At 47.0% G+C, this 15,861-nt stretch overlaps 29 non-coding genes and 22 pseudogenes across 29 annotated transcripts; all 51 read right to left on the bottom strand.

The window, feature by feature from the left end:
• Positions 1-443: 443 nt before the first annotated feature.
• On the bottom strand, positions 444-562 carry LOC138494897 (5S ribosomal RNA; annotated as a pseudogene).
• A 106-nt stretch (positions 563-668) lies between these two features.
• On the bottom strand, positions 669-777 carry LOC138495355 (5S ribosomal RNA; annotated as a pseudogene).
• Positions 778-883: 106 nt separating this feature from the next.
• On the bottom strand, positions 884-1,002 carry LOC138493700 (5S ribosomal RNA). The gene has a single exon (XR_011276699.1). It is a non-coding gene; the product is annotated as a 5S ribosomal RNA (ribosomal RNA).
• A 106-nt stretch (positions 1,003-1,108) lies between these two features.
• LOC138493651 (5S ribosomal RNA) lies at positions 1,109-1,227 on the bottom strand. The gene has a single exon (XR_011276654.1). It is a non-coding gene; the product is annotated as a 5S ribosomal RNA (ribosomal RNA).
• Positions 1,228-1,906: 679 nt separating this feature from the next.
• LOC138495350 (5S ribosomal RNA) lies at positions 1,907-2,015 on the bottom strand (annotated as a pseudogene).
• A 106-nt stretch (positions 2,016-2,121) lies between these two features.
• On the bottom strand, positions 2,122-2,230 carry LOC138495354 (5S ribosomal RNA; annotated as a pseudogene).
• Positions 2,231-2,336: 106 nt separating this feature from the next.
• On the bottom strand, positions 2,337-2,455 carry LOC138494190 (5S ribosomal RNA). Its single transcript, XR_011277142.1, has one exon. It is a non-coding gene; the product is annotated as a 5S ribosomal RNA (ribosomal RNA).
• Positions 2,456-2,561: 106 nt separating this feature from the next.
• On the bottom strand, positions 2,562-2,670 carry LOC138496022 (5S ribosomal RNA; annotated as a pseudogene).
• Positions 2,671-3,145: 475 nt separating this feature from the next.
• Positions 3,146-3,264, bottom strand: LOC138493632 (5S ribosomal RNA). The gene has a single exon (XR_011276637.1). It is a non-coding gene; the product is annotated as a 5S ribosomal RNA (ribosomal RNA).
• Positions 3,265-3,370: 106 nt separating this feature from the next.
• LOC138493723 (5S ribosomal RNA) lies at positions 3,371-3,489 on the bottom strand. The gene has a single exon (XR_011276720.1). It is a non-coding gene; the product is annotated as a 5S ribosomal RNA (ribosomal RNA).
• A 106-nt stretch (positions 3,490-3,595) lies between these two features.
• Positions 3,596-3,714, bottom strand: LOC138496144 (5S ribosomal RNA). The gene has a single exon (XR_011277700.1). It is a non-coding gene; the product is annotated as a 5S ribosomal RNA (ribosomal RNA).
• A 106-nt stretch (positions 3,715-3,820) lies between these two features.
• Positions 3,821-3,928, bottom strand: LOC138495593 (5S ribosomal RNA; annotated as a pseudogene).
• A 106-nt stretch (positions 3,929-4,034) lies between these two features.
• LOC138496021 (5S ribosomal RNA) lies at positions 4,035-4,143 on the bottom strand (annotated as a pseudogene).
• Positions 4,144-4,607: 464 nt separating this feature from the next.
• LOC138494010 (5S ribosomal RNA) lies at positions 4,608-4,726 on the bottom strand. The gene has a single exon (XR_011276980.1). It is a non-coding gene; the product is annotated as a 5S ribosomal RNA (ribosomal RNA).
• Positions 4,727-4,831: 105 nt separating this feature from the next.
• LOC138493606 (5S ribosomal RNA) lies at positions 4,832-4,950 on the bottom strand. The gene has a single exon (XR_011276613.1). It is a non-coding gene; the product is annotated as a 5S ribosomal RNA (ribosomal RNA).
• Positions 4,951-5,056: 106 nt separating this feature from the next.
• On the bottom strand, positions 5,057-5,165 carry LOC138495557 (5S ribosomal RNA; annotated as a pseudogene).
• Positions 5,166-5,271: 106 nt separating this feature from the next.
• Positions 5,272-5,390, bottom strand: LOC138496143 (5S ribosomal RNA). The gene has a single exon (XR_011277699.1). It is a non-coding gene; the product is annotated as a 5S ribosomal RNA (ribosomal RNA).
• Positions 5,391-5,496: 106 nt separating this feature from the next.
• Positions 5,497-5,605, bottom strand: LOC138495136 (5S ribosomal RNA; annotated as a pseudogene).
• A 106-nt stretch (positions 5,606-5,711) lies between these two features.
• On the bottom strand, positions 5,712-5,830 carry LOC138493562 (5S ribosomal RNA). The gene has a single exon (XR_011276573.1). It is a non-coding gene; the product is annotated as a 5S ribosomal RNA (ribosomal RNA).
• Positions 5,831-5,936: 106 nt separating this feature from the next.
• Positions 5,937-6,055, bottom strand: LOC138496142 (5S ribosomal RNA). Its single transcript, XR_011277698.1, has one exon. It is a non-coding gene; the product is annotated as a 5S ribosomal RNA (ribosomal RNA).
• Positions 6,056-6,734: 679 nt separating this feature from the next.
• Positions 6,735-6,853, bottom strand: LOC138495009 (5S ribosomal RNA; annotated as a pseudogene).
• A 106-nt stretch (positions 6,854-6,959) lies between these two features.
• On the bottom strand, positions 6,960-7,078 carry LOC138497070 (5S ribosomal RNA). Its single transcript, XR_011278494.1, has one exon. It is a non-coding gene; the product is annotated as a 5S ribosomal RNA (ribosomal RNA).
• Positions 7,079-7,184: 106 nt separating this feature from the next.
• On the bottom strand, positions 7,185-7,303 carry LOC138493929 (5S ribosomal RNA). The gene has a single exon (XR_011276906.1). It is a non-coding gene; the product is annotated as a 5S ribosomal RNA (ribosomal RNA).
• A 106-nt stretch (positions 7,304-7,409) lies between these two features.
• Positions 7,410-7,528, bottom strand: LOC138495412 (5S ribosomal RNA). The gene has a single exon (XR_011277607.1). It is a non-coding gene; the product is annotated as a 5S ribosomal RNA (ribosomal RNA).
• A 106-nt stretch (positions 7,529-7,634) lies between these two features.
• Positions 7,635-7,743, bottom strand: LOC138496020 (5S ribosomal RNA; annotated as a pseudogene).
• Positions 7,744-8,218: 475 nt separating this feature from the next.
• LOC138495343 (5S ribosomal RNA) lies at positions 8,219-8,327 on the bottom strand (annotated as a pseudogene).
• Positions 8,328-8,433: 106 nt separating this feature from the next.
• LOC138494590 (5S ribosomal RNA) lies at positions 8,434-8,552 on the bottom strand. The gene has a single exon (XR_011277506.1). It is a non-coding gene; the product is annotated as a 5S ribosomal RNA (ribosomal RNA).
• A 106-nt stretch (positions 8,553-8,658) lies between these two features.
• Positions 8,659-8,767, bottom strand: LOC138495033 (5S ribosomal RNA; annotated as a pseudogene).
• A 106-nt stretch (positions 8,768-8,873) lies between these two features.
• Positions 8,874-8,992, bottom strand: LOC138494858 (5S ribosomal RNA; annotated as a pseudogene).
• A 106-nt stretch (positions 8,993-9,098) lies between these two features.
• LOC138493811 (5S ribosomal RNA) lies at positions 9,099-9,217 on the bottom strand. Its single transcript, XR_011276800.1, has one exon. It is a non-coding gene; the product is annotated as a 5S ribosomal RNA (ribosomal RNA).
• A 106-nt stretch (positions 9,218-9,323) lies between these two features.
• LOC138496017 (5S ribosomal RNA) lies at positions 9,324-9,432 on the bottom strand (annotated as a pseudogene).
• Positions 9,433-9,885: 453 nt separating this feature from the next.
• On the bottom strand, positions 9,886-10,004 carry LOC138493734 (5S ribosomal RNA). Its single transcript, XR_011276730.1, has one exon. It is a non-coding gene; the product is annotated as a 5S ribosomal RNA (ribosomal RNA).
• A 106-nt stretch (positions 10,005-10,110) lies between these two features.
• On the bottom strand, positions 10,111-10,219 carry LOC138495460 (5S ribosomal RNA; annotated as a pseudogene).
• A 106-nt stretch (positions 10,220-10,325) lies between these two features.
• Positions 10,326-10,444, bottom strand: LOC138493690 (5S ribosomal RNA). The gene has a single exon (XR_011276690.1). It is a non-coding gene; the product is annotated as a 5S ribosomal RNA (ribosomal RNA).
• A 106-nt stretch (positions 10,445-10,550) lies between these two features.
• LOC138495353 (5S ribosomal RNA) lies at positions 10,551-10,659 on the bottom strand (annotated as a pseudogene).
• A 106-nt stretch (positions 10,660-10,765) lies between these two features.
• On the bottom strand, positions 10,766-10,884 carry LOC138493650 (5S ribosomal RNA). The gene has a single exon (XR_011276653.1). It is a non-coding gene; the product is annotated as a 5S ribosomal RNA (ribosomal RNA).
• A 106-nt stretch (positions 10,885-10,990) lies between these two features.
• LOC138496016 (5S ribosomal RNA) lies at positions 10,991-11,099 on the bottom strand (annotated as a pseudogene).
• Positions 11,100-11,563: 464 nt separating this feature from the next.
• Positions 11,564-11,682, bottom strand: LOC138493631 (5S ribosomal RNA). The gene has a single exon (XR_011276636.1). It is a non-coding gene; the product is annotated as a 5S ribosomal RNA (ribosomal RNA).
• Positions 11,683-11,788: 106 nt separating this feature from the next.
• On the bottom strand, positions 11,789-11,897 carry LOC138496015 (5S ribosomal RNA; annotated as a pseudogene).
• Positions 11,898-12,372: 475 nt separating this feature from the next.
• LOC138493629 (5S ribosomal RNA) lies at positions 12,373-12,491 on the bottom strand. The gene has a single exon (XR_011276634.1). It is a non-coding gene; the product is annotated as a 5S ribosomal RNA (ribosomal RNA).
• Positions 12,492-12,597: 106 nt separating this feature from the next.
• Positions 12,598-12,716, bottom strand: LOC138493722 (5S ribosomal RNA). Its single transcript, XR_011276719.1, has one exon. It is a non-coding gene; the product is annotated as a 5S ribosomal RNA (ribosomal RNA).
• A 106-nt stretch (positions 12,717-12,822) lies between these two features.
• On the bottom strand, positions 12,823-12,941 carry LOC138493584 (5S ribosomal RNA). Its single transcript, XR_011276593.1, has one exon. It is a non-coding gene; the product is annotated as a 5S ribosomal RNA (ribosomal RNA).
• A 320-nt stretch (positions 12,942-13,261) lies between these two features.
• Positions 13,262-13,370, bottom strand: LOC138496014 (5S ribosomal RNA; annotated as a pseudogene).
• Positions 13,371-13,834: 464 nt separating this feature from the next.
• On the bottom strand, positions 13,835-13,953 carry LOC138494429 (5S ribosomal RNA). The gene has a single exon (XR_011277360.1). It is a non-coding gene; the product is annotated as a 5S ribosomal RNA (ribosomal RNA).
• Positions 13,954-14,058: 105 nt separating this feature from the next.
• On the bottom strand, positions 14,059-14,177 carry LOC138493594 (5S ribosomal RNA). The gene has a single exon (XR_011276602.1). It is a non-coding gene; the product is annotated as a 5S ribosomal RNA (ribosomal RNA).
• Positions 14,178-14,283: 106 nt separating this feature from the next.
• LOC138494594 (5S ribosomal RNA) lies at positions 14,284-14,402 on the bottom strand. Its single transcript, XR_011277510.1, has one exon. It is a non-coding gene; the product is annotated as a 5S ribosomal RNA (ribosomal RNA).
• Positions 14,403-14,508: 106 nt separating this feature from the next.
• On the bottom strand, positions 14,509-14,627 carry LOC138493721 (5S ribosomal RNA). Its single transcript, XR_011276718.1, has one exon. It is a non-coding gene; the product is annotated as a 5S ribosomal RNA (ribosomal RNA).
• Positions 14,628-14,733: 106 nt separating this feature from the next.
• On the bottom strand, positions 14,734-14,842 carry LOC138495341 (5S ribosomal RNA; annotated as a pseudogene).
• A 106-nt stretch (positions 14,843-14,948) lies between these two features.
• LOC138494048 (5S ribosomal RNA) lies at positions 14,949-15,067 on the bottom strand. Its single transcript, XR_011277014.1, has one exon. It is a non-coding gene; the product is annotated as a 5S ribosomal RNA (ribosomal RNA).
• Positions 15,068-15,174: 107 nt separating this feature from the next.
• LOC138496139 (5S ribosomal RNA) lies at positions 15,175-15,293 on the bottom strand. Its single transcript, XR_011277696.1, has one exon. It is a non-coding gene; the product is annotated as a 5S ribosomal RNA (ribosomal RNA).
• A 106-nt stretch (positions 15,294-15,399) lies between these two features.
• On the bottom strand, positions 15,400-15,508 carry LOC138496013 (5S ribosomal RNA; annotated as a pseudogene).
• Between the last annotated feature and the right edge of the window lie 353 nt (positions 15,509-15,861).

Here is a 15,861-nt window from a genome sequence, read left to right as displayed (position 1 = left end):
ACTCTTATGCATTTACGGTTAGTAAGCTAAGCCATAAAGCCACTTGCAACATGATACCACGCTCATGACCCGATCAGGCTCGATCAGGCGAGATATATAAGACCTGTGGGCCCATTCAGGACTCCTATGTCTGGTAGGATAACTTTACTCCATCCATCCTGTTTCTGTTGCAGGGAGTTGGAGAGAACAACCAACACAACCATGGCTTTCTTTCAAGACTCTTTATGGACTCAATATTCTCTGAACTGCATTACATGTGAAGGTAGATTTATTACCCATGAACACACTACCCGTATGTTAATTTTATGTAAATAGGTAGCGCCAGACCTCATGTTGTTGTCCAACATTTCCGCTATTAAAAGGGATACATTTATTTTGGAATCATAAGCAAATTTAAAAAGAAATTGAGAAGTGGCACAATTACTAATCATAGAGCACAAAAAAGCCTACAGAACCTGGTAGTCCCAGGCGGTCTCCCATCCAGGTACTAACTAGGCCTGACACTGCTTAGCTTCTGAGATCAGAGGAGATCAGGCGCATTCAGTGTGGTGTGGCCGTAGGCTCTGGGCCTTCTGAGATTTGTACCTTTAAGCATCTAGTTGGCTAGACCATGCAGTTTTGAAAGCCAATTGAGAAATGGCTCACTGCCTGAACATGGAGCACAAAAAAGCCTACAGCACCTGGTATTCCCAGGCCGTCTCCCATCCAGGTACTAACTAGGCCCGACACTGCTTAGCTTCTGAGATCAGACGCATTCAGTGTGGTGTGGCCGTAGGCTCTGGGCCGTCTGAGATTTGTACCTTTAAGCATCTAGTTGGCTAGACCATGCAGTTTTGAAAGCCAATTGAGAAATGGCTCACTGCCTGAACATGGAGCACAAAAAAGCCTACAGCACCTGGTATTCCCAGGCGGTCTCCCATCCAGGTACTAACTAGGCCTGACACTGCTTTGCTTCTGAGATCAGATGAGATCAGGTGCATTCAGTGTGGTGTGGCCGTAGGCTCTGGGCCTTCTGAAATTTGTACCTTTAAGCATCTAGTTGGCTAGACCATGCAGTTTTGAAAGCCAATTGAGAAATGGCTCACTGCCTGAACATGGAGCACAAAAAAGCCTACAGCACCTGGTATTCCCAGGCGGTCTCCCATCCAGGTACTAACTAGGCCCGACACTGCTTAGCCTCTGAGATCAGACGAGATCAGGCGCATTCAGTGTGGTGTGGCCGTAGGCTCTGGGCCTTCTGAGATTTGTACCTTTAAGCATCTAGTTGGCTAGACCATGCAGTTTTGAAAGCCAATTGAGAAATGGCTCACTGCCTGAACATGGAGCACAAAAAAGCCTACAGCACCTGATATTCCCAGGCGGTCTCCCATCCAGGTACTAACTAGGCCCGAAACTGCTTAGCTTCCGAGATCGGGCGCATTCATTGTGGTGTAGCCCTAAAATTGAGAAATGCTAAGAGTATTACTCTTATGCATTTACAGTTAGTAAGCTAAGCCATAAAGCCACTTGCAACATGATACCACGCTCATCACCCGATCAGGCTCGATCAGGCGAGATATATAAGACTTGTGGGCCCATTCAGGACTCCTATGTCTGGTAGGATAACTTTACTCCATCCATCCTGTTTCTGTTGCAGGGAGTTGGAGAGAACAACCAACACAACCATGGCTTTCTTTCAAGACTCTTTATGGACTCAATATTCTCTGAACTGCATTACATGTGAAGGTAGATTTATTACCCATGAACACACTACCCGTATGTTAATTTTATGTAAATAGGTAGCGCCAGCCCTCATGTTGTTGTCCAACATTTCCGCTATTAAAAGGGATACATTTATTTTGGAATCATAAGCAAATTTAAAAAGAAATTGAGAAGTGGCACAATTACTAATCATAGAACACAAAAAAGCCTACAGCACCTGGTAGTCCCAGGCGGTCTCCCATCCAGGTACTAACTAGGCCCGACACTGCTTAGCTTCTGAGATCAGACGCATTCAGTGTGGTGTGGCCGTAGGCTCTGGGCCTTCTGAGATTTGTACCTTTAAGCATCTAGTTGGCTAGACCATGCAGTTTTGAAAGCCAATTGAGAAATGGCTCACTGCCTGAACATGGAGCACAAAAAAGCCTACAGCACCTGGTATTCCCAGGCCGTCTCCCATCCAGGTACTAACTAGGCCCGACACTGCTTAGCTTCTGAGATCAGACGCATTCAGTGTGGTGTGGCCGTAGGCTCTGGGCCTTCTGAGATTTGTACCTTTAAGCATCTAGTTGGCTAGACCATGCAGTTTTGAAAGCCAATTGAGAAATGGCTCACTGCCTGAACATGGAGCACGAAAAAGCCTACAGCACCTGGTATTCCCAGGCGGTCTCCCATCCAGGTACTAACTAGGCCCAACACTGCTTAGCCTCTGAGATCAGACGAGATCATGCGCATTCAGTGTGGTGTGGCCGTAGGCTCTGGGCCTTCTGAGATTTGTACCTTTAAGCATCTAGTTGGCTAGACCATGCAGTTTTGAAAGCCAATTGAGAAATGGCTCACTGCCTGAACATGGAGCACAAAAAAGCCTACAGCACCTGGTATTCCCAGGCGGTCTCCCATCCAGGTACTAACTAGGCCCGAAACTGCTTAGCTTCCGAGATCGGGCGCATTCATTGTGGTGTAGCCCTAAAATTGAGAAATGCTAAGAGTATTACTCTTATGCATTTACAGTTAGTAAGCTAAGCCATAAAGCCACTTGCAACATGATACCACGCTCATCACCCGATCAGCGCTGGATCAGGCTCGATCAGGCGAGATATATAAGACTTGTGGGCCCATTCAGGACTCCTATGTCTGGTTGGATAACTTTACTCCATCCATCCTGTTTCTGTTGCAGGGAGTTGGAGAGAACAACCAACACAACCATGGCTTTCTTTCAAGACTCTTTATGGACTCAATATTCTCTGAACTGCATTACATGTGAAGGTAGATTTATTACCCATGAACACACTACCCGTATGTTAATTTTATGTAAATAGATAGCGCCAGCCCCCATGTTGTTGTCCAACATTTCCGCTATTAAAAGGGATACATTTATTTTGGAATCATAAGCAAATTTAAAAAGAAATTGAGAAGCGGCACAATTACTAATCATAGAGCACAAAAAAGCCTACAGAACCTGGTATTCCCAGGCGGTCTCCCATCCAGGTACTAACTAGGCCCGACACTGCTTAGCTTCTGAGATCAGATGAGATCAGGCGCATTCAGTGTGGTGTGGCCGTAGGCTCTGGGCCTTCTGAGATTTGTACCTTTAAGCATCTAGTTGGCTAGACCATGCAGTTTTGAAAGCCAATTGAGAAATGGCTCACTGCCTGAACATGGAGCACAAAAAAGCCTACAGCACCTGGTATTCCCAGGCGGTCTCCCATCCAGGTACTAACTAGGCCCGACACTGCTTAGCTTCTGAGATCAGACAAGATCAGGCGCATTCAGTGTGGTGTGGCCGTAGGCTCTGGGCCTTCTGAGATTTGTACCTTTAAGCATCTAGTTGGCTAGACCATGCAGTTTTGAAAGCCAATTGAGAAATGGCTCACTGCCTGAACATGGAGCACAAAAAAGCCTACAGCACCTGGTATTCCCAGGCGGTCTCCCATCCAGGTACTAACTAGGCCCGACACTGCTTAGCTTCTGAGATCAGACGAGATCAGGCGCATTCAGTGTGGTGTGGCCGTAGGCTCTGGGCCTTCTGAGATTTGTACCTTTAAGCATCTAGTTGGCTAGACCATGCAGTTTTGAAAGCCAATTGAGAAATGGCTCACTGCCTGAACATGGAGCACAAAAAAGCCTACAGCACCTGGTATTCCGAGGCGGTCTCCCATCCAGGCCCGACACTGCTTAGCTTCTGAGATCAGACGAGATCAGGCGCATTCAGTGTGGTGTGGCCGTAGGCTCTGGGCCTTCTGAGATTTGTACCTTTAAGCATCTAGTTGGCTAGACCATGCAGTTTTGAAAGCCAATTGAGAAATGGCTCACTGCCTGAACATGGAGCACAAAAAAGCCTACAGCACCTGGTATTCCCAGGCGGTCTCCCATCCAGGTACTAACTAGGCCCGAAACTGCTTAGCTTCCGAGATCGGGCGCATTCATTGTGGTGTAGCCCTAAAATTGAGAAATGCTAAGAGTATTACTCTTATGCATTTACAGTTAGTAAGCTAAGCCATAAAGCCACTTGCAACATGATACCACGCTCATCACCCGATCAGGCTCGATCAGGCGAGATATATAAGACTTGTGGGCCCATTCAGGACTCCTATGTGTGGTAGGATAACTTTACTCCATCCATCCTGTTTCTGTTGCAGGGAGTTGGAGAGAACAACCAACACAACCATGGCTTTCTTTCAAGACTCTTTATGGACTCAATATTCTCTGAACTGCATTACATGTGAAGGTAGATTTATTACCCATGAACACACTACCCGTATGTTAATTTTATGTAAATAGGTAGCGCCAGCCCTCATGTTGTTGTCCAACATTTCCGCTATTAAAAGGGATACATTTATTTTGGAATCATAAGCAAATTTAAAAAGAAATTGAGAAGTGGCACAATTACTAATCATAGAGCACAAAAAAGCCTACAGAACCTGGTATTCCCAGGCGGTCTCCCATCCAGGTACTAACTAGGCCCAACACTGCTTAGCTTCTGAGATCAGAAGAGATCAGGCGCATTCAGTGTGGTGTGGCCGTAGGCTCTGGGCCTTCTGAGATTTGTACCTTTAAGCATCTAGTTGGCTAGACCATGCAGTTTTGAAAGCCAATTGAGAAATGGCTCACTGCCTGAACATGGAGCACAAAAAGCCTACAGCACCTGGTATTCCCAGGCGGTCTCCCATCCAGGTACTAACTAGGCCCAACACTGCTTAGCTTCTGAGATCAGACGAGATCAGGCGCATTCAGTGTGGTGTGGCCGTAGGCTCTGGGCCTTCTGAGATTTGTACCTTTAAGCATCTAGTTGGCTAGACCATGCAGTTTTGAAAGCCAATTGAGAAATGGCTCACTGCCTGAACATGGAGCACAAAAAAGCCTACAGCACCCGGTATTCCCAGGCGGTCTCCCATCCAGGTACTAACTAGGCACGACACTGCTCAGCTTCTGAGATCAGACGCATTCAGTGTGGTGTGGCCGTAGGCTCTGGGCCTTCTGAGATTTGTACCTTTAAGCATCTAGTTGGCTAGACCATGCAGTTTTGAAAGCCAATTGAGAAATGGCTCACTGCCTGAACATGGAGCACAAAAAAGCCTACAGCACCTGGTATTCCCAGGCGGTCTCCCATCCAGGTACTAACTAGGCCCGACACTGCTTAGCTTCTGAGATCAGACGAGATCAGGCGCATTCAGTGTGGTGTGGCCGTAGGCTCTGGGCATTCCGAGATTTGTACCTTTAAGCATCTAGTTGGCTAGACCATGCAGTTTTGAAAGCCAATTGAGAAATGGCTCACTGCCTGAACATGGAGCACAAAAAAGCCTACAGCACCTGGTATTCCCAGGCGGTCTCCCATCCAGGTACTAACTAGGCCCGACACTGCTTAGCTTCTGAGATCAGGCGCATTCAGTGTGGTGTGTCCGTAGGCTCTGGGTCTTCTGAGATTTGTACCTTTAAGCATCTAGTTGGCTAGACCATGCAGTTTTGAAAGCCAATTGAGAAATGGCTCACTGCCTGAACATGGAGCACAAAAAAGCCTACAGCACCTGGTATTCCCAGGCGGTCTCCCATCCAGGTACTAACTAGGCCCAACACTGCTTAGCTTCTGAGATCAGACAAGATCAGGCGCATTCAGTGTGGTGTGGCCGTAGGCTCTGGGCCTTCTGAGATTTGTACCTTTAAGCATCTAGTTGGCTAGACCATGCAGTTTTGAAAGCCAATTGAGAAATGGCTCACTGCCTGAACATGGAGCACAAAAAAGCCTACAGCACCTGGTATTCCCAGGCGGTCTCCCATCCAGGTACTAACTAGGCCCGACACTGCTTAGCTTCTGAGATCAGACGAGATCAGGCGCATTCAGTGTGGTGTGGCCGTAGGCTCTGGGCCTTCTGAGATTTGTACCTTTAAGCATCTAGTTGGCTAGACCACGCAGTTTTGAAAGCCAATTGAGAAATGGCTCACTGCCTGAACATGGAGCACAAAAAAGCCTACAGCACCTGGTATTCCCAGGCGTTCTCCCATCCAGGTACTAACTAGGCCCGAAACTGCTTAGCTTCCGAGATCGGGCGCATTCATTGTGGTGTAGCCCTAAAATTGAGAAGTGCTAAGAGTATTACTCTTATGCATTTACAATTAGTAAGCTAAGCCATAAAGCCACTTGCAACATGATACCACGCTCATCACCCGATCAGGCTCGATCAGGCGAGATATATAAGACTTGTGGGCCCATTCAGGACTCCTATGTCTGGTAGGATAACTTTACTCCATCCATCCTGTTTCTGTTGCAGGGAGTTGGAGAGAACAACCAACACAACCATGGCTTTCTTTCAAGACTCTTTATAGACTCAATATTCTCTGAACTGCATTACATGTGAAGGTAGATTTATTACCCATGAACACACTACCCGTATGTTAATTTTATGTAAATAGGTAGCGCCAGCCCTCATGTTGTTGTCCAACATTTCCGCTATTAAAAAGGATACATTTATTTTGGAATCATAAGCAAATTTAAAAAGAAATTGAGAAGTGGCACAATTACTAATCATAGAGCACAAAAAAGCCTACAGAACCTGGTATTCCCAGGCGGTCTCCCATCCAGGTACTAACTAGGGCTGACACTGCTCAGCTTCTGAGATCAGACGAGATCAGGCGCATTCAGTGTGGTGTGGCCGTAGGCTCTGGGCCTTCTGAGATTTGTACCTTTAAGCATCTAGTTGGCTAGACCATGCAGTTTTGAAAGCCAATTGAGAAATGGCTCACTGCCTGAACATGGAGCACAAAAAAGCCTACAGCACCTGGTATTCCCAGGCGGTCTCCCATCCAGGTACTAACTAGGCCCGACACTGCTTAGCTTCTGAGATCAGACGAGATCAGGCGCATTCAGTGTGGTGTGGCCATAGGCTCTGGGCCTTCTGAGATTTGTACCTTTAAGCATCTAGTTGGCTAGACCATGCAGTTTTGAAAGCCAATTGAGAAATGGCTCACTGCCTGAACATGGAGCACAAAAAAGCATACAGCACTTGGTATTCCCAGGCGGTCTCCCATCCAGGTACTAACTAGGCCCAACACTGCTTAGCTTCTGAGATCAGACGAGATCAGGTGCATTCAGTGTGGTGTGGCCGTAGGCTCTGGGCCTTCTGAAATTTGTACCTTTAAGCATCTAGTTGGCTAGACCATGCAGTTTTGAAAGCCAATTGAGAAATGGCTCACTGCCTGAACATGGAGCACAAAAAAGCCTACAGCACCTGGTATTCCCAGGTGGTCTCCCATCCAGGTACTAACTAGGCCCGACACTGCTTAGCTTCTGAGATCAGATGAGATCAGGCGCATTCAGTGTGGTGTGGCCGTAGGCTCTGGGTCTTCTGAGATTTGTACCTTTAAGCATCTAGTTGGCTAGACCATGCAGTTTTGAAAGCCAATTGAGAAATGGCTCACTGCCTGAACATGGAGCACAAAAAAGCCTACAGCACCTGGTATTCCCAGGCGGTCTCCCATCCAGGTACTAACTAGGCCCGAAACTGCTTAGCTTCCGAGATCGGGCGCATTCATTGTGGTGTAGCCCTAAAATTGAGAAATGCTAAGAGTATTACTCTTATGCATTTACAGTTAGTAAGCTAAGCCATAAAGCCACTTGCAACATGATACCACGCTCATCACCCGATCAGCGCTGGATCAGGCTCGATCAGGCGAGATATATAAGACTTGTGGGCCCATTCAGGACTCCTATGTCTGGTTGGATAACTTTACTCCATCCATCCTGTTTCTGTTGCAGGGAGTTGGAGAGAACAACCAACACAACCATGGCTTTCTTTCAAGACTCTTTATGGACTCAATATTCTCTGAACTGCATTACATGTGAAGGTAGATTTATTACCCATGAACACACTACCCGTATGTTAATTTTATGTAAATAGGTAGCGCCAGCCCTCATGTTGTTGTCCAACATTTCCGCTATTAAAAGGGATACATTTATCTTGGAATCATAAGCAAATTTAAAAAGAAATTGAGAAGTGGCACAATTACTAATCATAGAGCACAAAAAAGCCTACAGAACCTGGTATTCCCAGGCGGTCTCCCATCCAGGTACTAGCTAGGCCCGACACTGCTTAGCTTCTGAGATCAGACGCATTCAGTGTGGTGTGGCCGTAGGCTCTGGGCCTTTTGAGATTTGTACCTTTAAGCATCTAGTTGGCTAGACCATGTAGTTTTGAAAGCCAATTGAGAAATGGCTCACTGCCTGACCATGGAGCACAAAAAAGCCTACAGCACCTGGTATTACCAGGTGGTCTCCCATCCAGGTACTAACTAGGCCCGACAATGCTTAGCTTCTGAGATCAGACGCGATCAGGCGCATTCAGTGTGGTGTGGCCGTAGGCTCTGGGCCTTCTGAGATTTGTACCTTTAAGCATCTAGTTGGCTAGACCATGCAGTTTTGAAAGCCAATTGAGAAATGGCTCACTGCCTGAACATGGAGCACAAAAAAGCCTACAGCACCTGGTATTCCCAGGCAGTCTCCCATCCAGGTACTAACTAGGCCCGACACTGCTTAGCTTCTGAGATCAGGCGCATTCAGTGTGGTGTGGCCGTAGGCTCTGGGCCTTCTGAGATTTGTACCTTTAAGCATCTAGTTGGCTAGACCATGCAGTTTTGAAAGCCAATTGAGAAATGGCTCACTGCCTGAACATGGAGCACAAAAAAGCCTACAGCACCTGGTATTCCCAGGCAGTCTCCCATCCATGTACTAACTAGGCACGACACTGCTCAGCTTCTGAGATCAGACGAGATCAGGCGCATTCAGTGTGGTGTGGCCGTAGGCTCTGGGCCTTCTGAGATTTGTACCTTTAAGCATCTAGTTGGCTAGACCATGCAGTTTTGAAAGCCAATTGAGAAATGGCTCACTGCCTGAACATTGAGCACAAAAAAGCCTACAGCACCTGGTATTCCCAGGCGGTCTCCCATCCAGGTACTAACTAGGCCCGACTCTGCTTAGCTTCTGAGATCAGACGAGATCAGGCGCATTCAGTGTGGTGTGGCCGTAGACTCTGGGCCTTCTGAGATTTGTACCTTTAAGCATCTAGTTGGCTAGACCATGCAGTTTTGAAAGCCAATTGAGAAATGGCTCACTGCCTGAACATGGAGCACAAAAAAGCCTACAGCACCTGGTATTCCCAGGCGGTCTCCCATCCAGGTACTAACTAGGCCCGAAACTGCTTAGCTTCCGAGATCGGGCGCATTCATTGTGGTGTAGCCCTAAAATTGAGAAATGCTAAGAGTATTACTCTTATGCATTTACAGTTAGTAAGCTAAGCCATAAAGCCACTTGCAACATGATACCACGCTCATCACCCGATCAGGCGAGATATATAAGACTTGTGGGCCCATTCAGGACTCCTATGTCTGGTAGGATAACTTTACTCCATCCATCCTGTTTCTGTTGCAGTGAGTTGGAGAGAACAACCAACACAACCATGGCTTTCTTTCAAGACTCTTTATGGACTCAATATTCTCTGAACTGCATTACATGTGAAGGTAGATTTATTACCCATGAACACACTACCCGTATGTTAATTTTATGTAAATAGGTAGCGCCAGCCCTCATGTTGTTGTCCAACATTTCCGCTATTAAAAGGGATACATTTATTTTGGAATCATAAGCAAATTTAAAAAGAAATGAGAAGTGGCACAATTACTAATCATAGAGCACAAAAAAGCCTACAGAACCTGGTATTCCCAGGCGGTCTCCCATCCAGGTACTAACTAGGCCCTACACTGCTTAGCTTCTGAGATCAGACGAGATCAGGCGCATTCAGTGTGGTGTGGCCGTAGGCTCTGGGCCTTCTGAGATTTGTACCTTTAAGCATCTAGTTGGCTAGACCATGCAGTTTTGAAAGCCAATTGAGAAATGGCTCACTGCCTGAACATGGAGCACAAAAAAGCCTACAGCACCTGGTATTCCCAGGCCGTCTCCCATCCAGGTACTAACTAGGCCCGACACTGCTTAGCTTCTGAGATCAGACGCATTCAGTGTGGTGTGGCCATAGGCTCTGATCCTTCTGAGATTTGTACCTTTAAGCATCTAGTTGGCTAGACCATGCAGTTTTGAAAGCCAATTGAGAAATGGCTCACTGCCTGAACATGGAGCACAAAAAAGCCTACAGCACCTGGTATTCCCAGGCGGTCTCCCATCCAGGTACTAACTAGGCCCGACACTGCTTAGCTTCTGAGATCGGACGAGATCAGGCGCATTCAGTGTGGTGTGGCCGTAGGCTCTGGGCCTTCTGAGATTTGTACCTTTAAGCATCTAGTTGGCTAGACCATGCAGTTTTGAAAGCCAATTGAGAAATGGCTCACTGCCTGAACATGGAGCACAAAAAAGCCTACAGCACCTGGTATTCCCAGGCCGTCTCCCATCCAGGTACTAACTAGGCCCGACACTGCTTAGCTTCTGAGATCAGACGCATTCAGTGTGGTGTGGCCGTAGGCTCTGGGCCGTCTGAGATTTGTACCTTTAAGCATCTAGTTGGCTAGACCATGCAGTTTTGAAAGCCAATTGAGAAATGGCTCACTGCCTGAACATGGAGCACAAAAAAGCCTACAGCACCTGGTATTCCCAGGCGGTCTCCCATCCAGGTACTAACTAGGCCCGACACTGCTTAGCCTCTGAGATCAGACGAGATCAGGCGCATTCAGTGTGGTGTGGCCGTAGGCTCTGGGCCTTCTGAGATTTGTACCTTTAAGCATCTAGTTGGCTAGACCATGCAGTTTTGAAAGCCAATTGAGAAATGGCTCACTGCCTGAACATGGAGCACAAAAAAGCCTACAGCACCTGGTATTCCCAGGCGGTCTCCCATCCAGGTACTAACTAGGCCCGAAACTGCTTAGCTTCCGAGATCGGGCGCATTCATTGTGGTGTAGCCCTAAAATTGAGAAATGCTAAGAGTATTACTCTTATGCATTTACAGTTAGTAAGCTAAGCCATAAAGCCACTTGCAACATGATACCACGCTCATCACCCGATCAGGCTCGATCAGGCGAGATATATAAGACTTGTGGGCCCATTCAGGACTCCTATGTCTGGTAGGATAACTTTACTCCATCCATCCTGTTTCTGTTGCAGGGAGTTGGAGAGAACAACCAACACAACCATGGCTTTCTTTCAAGACTCTTTATGGACTCAATATTCTCTGAACTGCATTACATGTGAAGGTAGATTTATTACCCATGAACACACTACCCGTATGTTAATTTTATGTAAATAGGTAGCGCCAGCCCTCATGTTGTTGTCCAACATTTCCGCTATTAAAAGGGATACATTTATTTTGGAATCATAAGCAAATTTAAAAAGAAATTGAGAAGCGGCACAATTACTAATCATAGAGCACAAAAAAGCCTACAGAACCTGGTATTCCCAGGCGGTCTCCCATCCAGGTACTAACTAGGCCCGACACTGCTTAGCTTCTGAGATCAGATGAGATCAGGCGCATTCAGTGTGGTGTGGCCGTAGGCTCTGGGCCTTCTGAGATTTGTACCTTTAAGCATCTAGTTGGCTAGACCATGCAGTTTTGAAAGCCAATTGAGAAATGGCTCACTGCCTGAACATGGAGCACAAAAAAGCCTACAGCACCTGGTATTCCCAGGCGGTCTCCCATCCAGGTACTAACTAGGCCCGAAACTGCTTAGCTTCCGAGATCGGGCGCATTCATTGTGGTGTAGCCCTAAAATTGAGAAATGCTAAGAGTATTACTCTTATGCATTTACAGTTAGTAAGCTAAGCCATAAAGCCACTTGCAACATGATACCACGCTCATCACCCGATCAGCGCTGGATCAGGCTCGATCAGACGAGATATATAAGACTTGTGGGCCCATTCAGGACTCCTATGTCTGGTTGGATAACTTTACTCCATCCATCCTGTTTCTGTTGCAGGGAGTTGGAGAGAACAACCAACACAACCATGGCTTTCTTTCAAGACTCTTTATGGACTCAATATTCTCTGAACTGCATTACATGTGAAGGTAGATTTATTACCCATGAACACACTACCCGTATGTTAATTTTATGTAAATAGGTAGCGCCAGCCCTCATGTTGTTGTCCAACATTTCCGCTATTAAAAGGGATACATTTATTTTGGAATCATAAGCAAATTTAAAAAGAAATTGAGAAGCGGCACAATTACTAATCATAGAGCACAAAAAAGCCTACAGAACCTGGTATTCCCAGGCGGTCTCCCATCCAGGTACTAACTAGGCCCGACACTGCTTAGCTTCTGAGATCAGATGAGATCAGGCGCATTCAGTGTGGTGTGGCCGTAGGCTCTGGGCCTTCTGAGATTTGTACCTTTAAGCATCTAGTTGGCTAGACCATGCAGTTTTGAAAGCCAATTGAGAAATGGCTCACTGCCTGAACATGGAGCACAAAAAAGCCTACAGCACCTGGTATTCCCAGGCGGTCTCCCATCCAGGTACTAACTAGGCCCGACACTGCTTAGCTTCTGAGATCAGACAAGATCAGGCGCATTCAGTGTGGTGTGGCCGTAGGCTCTGGGCCTTCTGAGATTTGTACCTTTAAGCATCTAGTTGGCTAGACCATGCAGTTTTGAAAGCCAATTGAGAAATGGCTCACTGCCTGAACATGGAGCACAAAAAAGCCTACAGCACCTGGTATTCCCAGGCAGTCTCCCATCCAGGTACTAACTAGGCCCGACACTGCTTAGCTTCTGAGATCAGACGAGATCAGGCGCATTCAGTGTGGTGTGGCCGTAGGCTCTGGGCCTTCTGAGATTTGTACCTTTAAGCATCTAGTTGGCTAGACCATGCAGTTTTGAAAGCCAATTGAGAAATGGCTCACTGCCTGAACATGGAGCACAAAAAAGCCTACAGCACCTGGTATTCCGAGGCGGTCTCCCATCCAGGCCCGACACTGCTTAGCTTCTGAGATCAGAGGAGATAAGGCGCATTCAGTGTGGTGTGGCCGTAGGCTCTGGGCCTTCTGAGATTTGTACCTTTAAGCATCTAGTTGGCTAGACCATGCAGTTTTGAAAGCCAATTGAGAAATGGCTCACTGCCTGAACATGGAGCACAAAAAAGCCTACAGCACCTGGTATTCCCAGGCGGTCTCCCATCCAGGTACTAACTAGGCCCGAAACTGCTTAGCTTCCGAGATCGGGCGCATTCATTGTGGTGTAGCCCTAAAATTGAGAAATGCTAAGAGTATTACTCTTATGCATTTACAGTTAGTAAGCTAAGCCATAAAGCCACTTGCAACATGATACCACGCTCATCACCCGATCAGGCTCGATCAGGCGAGATATATAAGACTTGTGGGCCCATTCAGGACTCCTATGTCTGGTAGGATAACTTTACTCCATCCATCCTGTTTCTGTTGCAGGGAGTTGGAGAGAACAACCAACACAACCATGGCTTTCTTTCAAGACTCTTTATGGACTCAATATTCTCTGAACTGCATTACATGTGAAGGTAGATTTATTACCCATGAACACACTACCCGTATGTTAATTTTATGTAAATAGGTAGCGCCAGCCCTCATGTTGTTGTCCAACATTTCCGCTATTAAAAGGGATACATTTATTTTGGAATCATAAGCAAATTTAAAAAGAAATTGAGAAGTGGCACAATTACTAATCATAGAGCACAAAAAAGCCTACAGAACCTGGTATTCCCAGGCGGTCTCCCATCCAGGTACTAAGTAGGCCCAACACTGCTTAGCTTCTGAGATCAGAAGAGATCAGGCGCATTCAGTGTGGTGTGGCCGTAGGCTCTGGGCCTTCTGAGATTTGTACCTTTAAGCATCTAGTTGGCTAGACCATGCAGTTTTGAAAGCCAATTGAGAAATGGCTCACTGCCTGAACATGGAGCACAAAAAGCCTACAGCACCTGGTATTCCCAGGCGGTCTCCCATCCAGGTACTAACTAGGCCCAACACTGCTTAGCTTCTGAGATCAGACGAGATCAGGCGCATTCAGTGTGGTGTGGCCGTAGGCTCTGGGCCTTCTGAGATTTGTACCTTTAAGCATCTAGTTGGCTAGACCATGCAGTTTTGAAAGCCAATTGAGAAATGGCTCACTGCCTGAACATGGAGCACAAAAAAGCCTACAGCACCCGGTATTCCCAGGTGGTCTCCCATCCAGGTACTAACTAGGCACGACACTGCTCAGCTTCTGAGATCAGACGAGATCAGGCGCATTCAGTGTGGTGTGGCCGTAGGCTCTGGGCCTTCTGAGATTTGTACCTTTAAGCATCTAGTTGGCTAGACCATGCAGTTTTGAAAGCCAATTGAGAAATGGCTCACTGCCTGAACATGGAGCACAAAAAAGCCTACAGCACCTGGTATTCCCAGGCGGTCTCCCATCCAGGTACTAACTAGGCCCGACACTGCTTAGCTTCTGAGATCAGACAAGATCAGGCGCATTCAGTGTGGTGTGGCCGTAGGCTCTGGGCATTCCGAGATTTGTACCTTTAAGCATCTAGTTGGCTAGACCATGCAGTTTTGAAAGCCAATTGAGAAATGGCTCACTGCCTGAACATGGAGCACAAAAAAGCCTACAGCACCTGGTATTCCCAGGCGGTCTCCCATCCAGGAACTAACTAGGCCCGACACTGCTTAGCTTCTGAGATCAGGCGCATTCAGTGTGGTGTGTCCGTAGGCTCTGGGCCTTCTGAGATTTGTACCTTTAAGCATCTAGTTGGCTAGACCATGCAGTTTTGAAAGCCAATTGAGAAATGGCTCACTGCCTGAACATGGAGCACAAAAAAGCCTACAGCACCTGGTATTCCCAGGCGGTCTCCCATCCAGGTACTAACTAGGCCCAACACTGCTTAGCTTCTGAGATCAGACAAGATCAGGCGCATTCAGTGTGGTGTGGCCGTAGGTTCTGGGCCTTCTGAGATTTGTACCTTTAAGCATCTAGTTGGCTAGACCATGCAGTTTTGAAAGCCAATTGAGAAATGGCTCACTGCCTGAACATGGAGCACAAAAAAAGCCTACAGCACCTGGTATTCCCAGGCGGTCTCCCATCCAGGTACTAACTAGGCCCGACACTGCTTAGCTTCTGAGATCAGACGAGATCAGGCGCATTCAGTGTGGTGTGGCCGTAGGCTCTGGGCCTTCTGAGATTTGTACCTTTAAGCATCTAGTTGGCTAGACCACGCAGTTTTGAAAGCCAATTGAGAAATGGCTCACTGCCTGAACATGGAGCACAAAAAAGCCTACAGCACCTGGTATTCCCAGGCGGTCTCCCATCCAGGTACTAACTAGGCCCGAAACTGCTTAGCTTCCGAGATCGGGCGCATTCATTGTGGTGTAGCCCTAAAATTGAGAAGTGCTAAGAGTATTACTCTTATGCATTTACAGTTAGTAAGCTAAGCCATAAAGCCACTTGCAACATGATACCACGCTCATCACCCGATCAGGCTCGATCAGGTGAGATATATAAGACTTGTGGGCCCATTCAGGACTCCTATGTCTGGTAGGATAACTTTACTCCATCCATCCTGTTTCTGTTGCAGGGAGTTGGAGAGAACAACCAACACAACCATGGCTTTCTTTCAAGACTCTTTATGGACTCAATATTCTCTGAACTGCATTACATGTGAAGGTAGATTTATTACCCATGAACACACTACCCGTATGTTAATTTTATGTAAATAGGTAGCGCCAGCCCTCAT

Source organism: Ambystoma mexicanum, chromosome 10 (assembly GCF_040938575.1).
Source record: "Ambystoma mexicanum isolate Mex_15411 chromosome 10, UKY_AmexF1_1, whole genome shotgun sequence".
In the NCBI taxonomy this organism is placed as follows: Eukaryota; Metazoa; Chordata; class Amphibia; order Caudata; family Ambystomatidae; genus Ambystoma; species Ambystoma mexicanum.
Note: the sequence above shows the minus strand (reverse complement) of the source record. Positions and strands in the feature narration are given on the sequence as shown.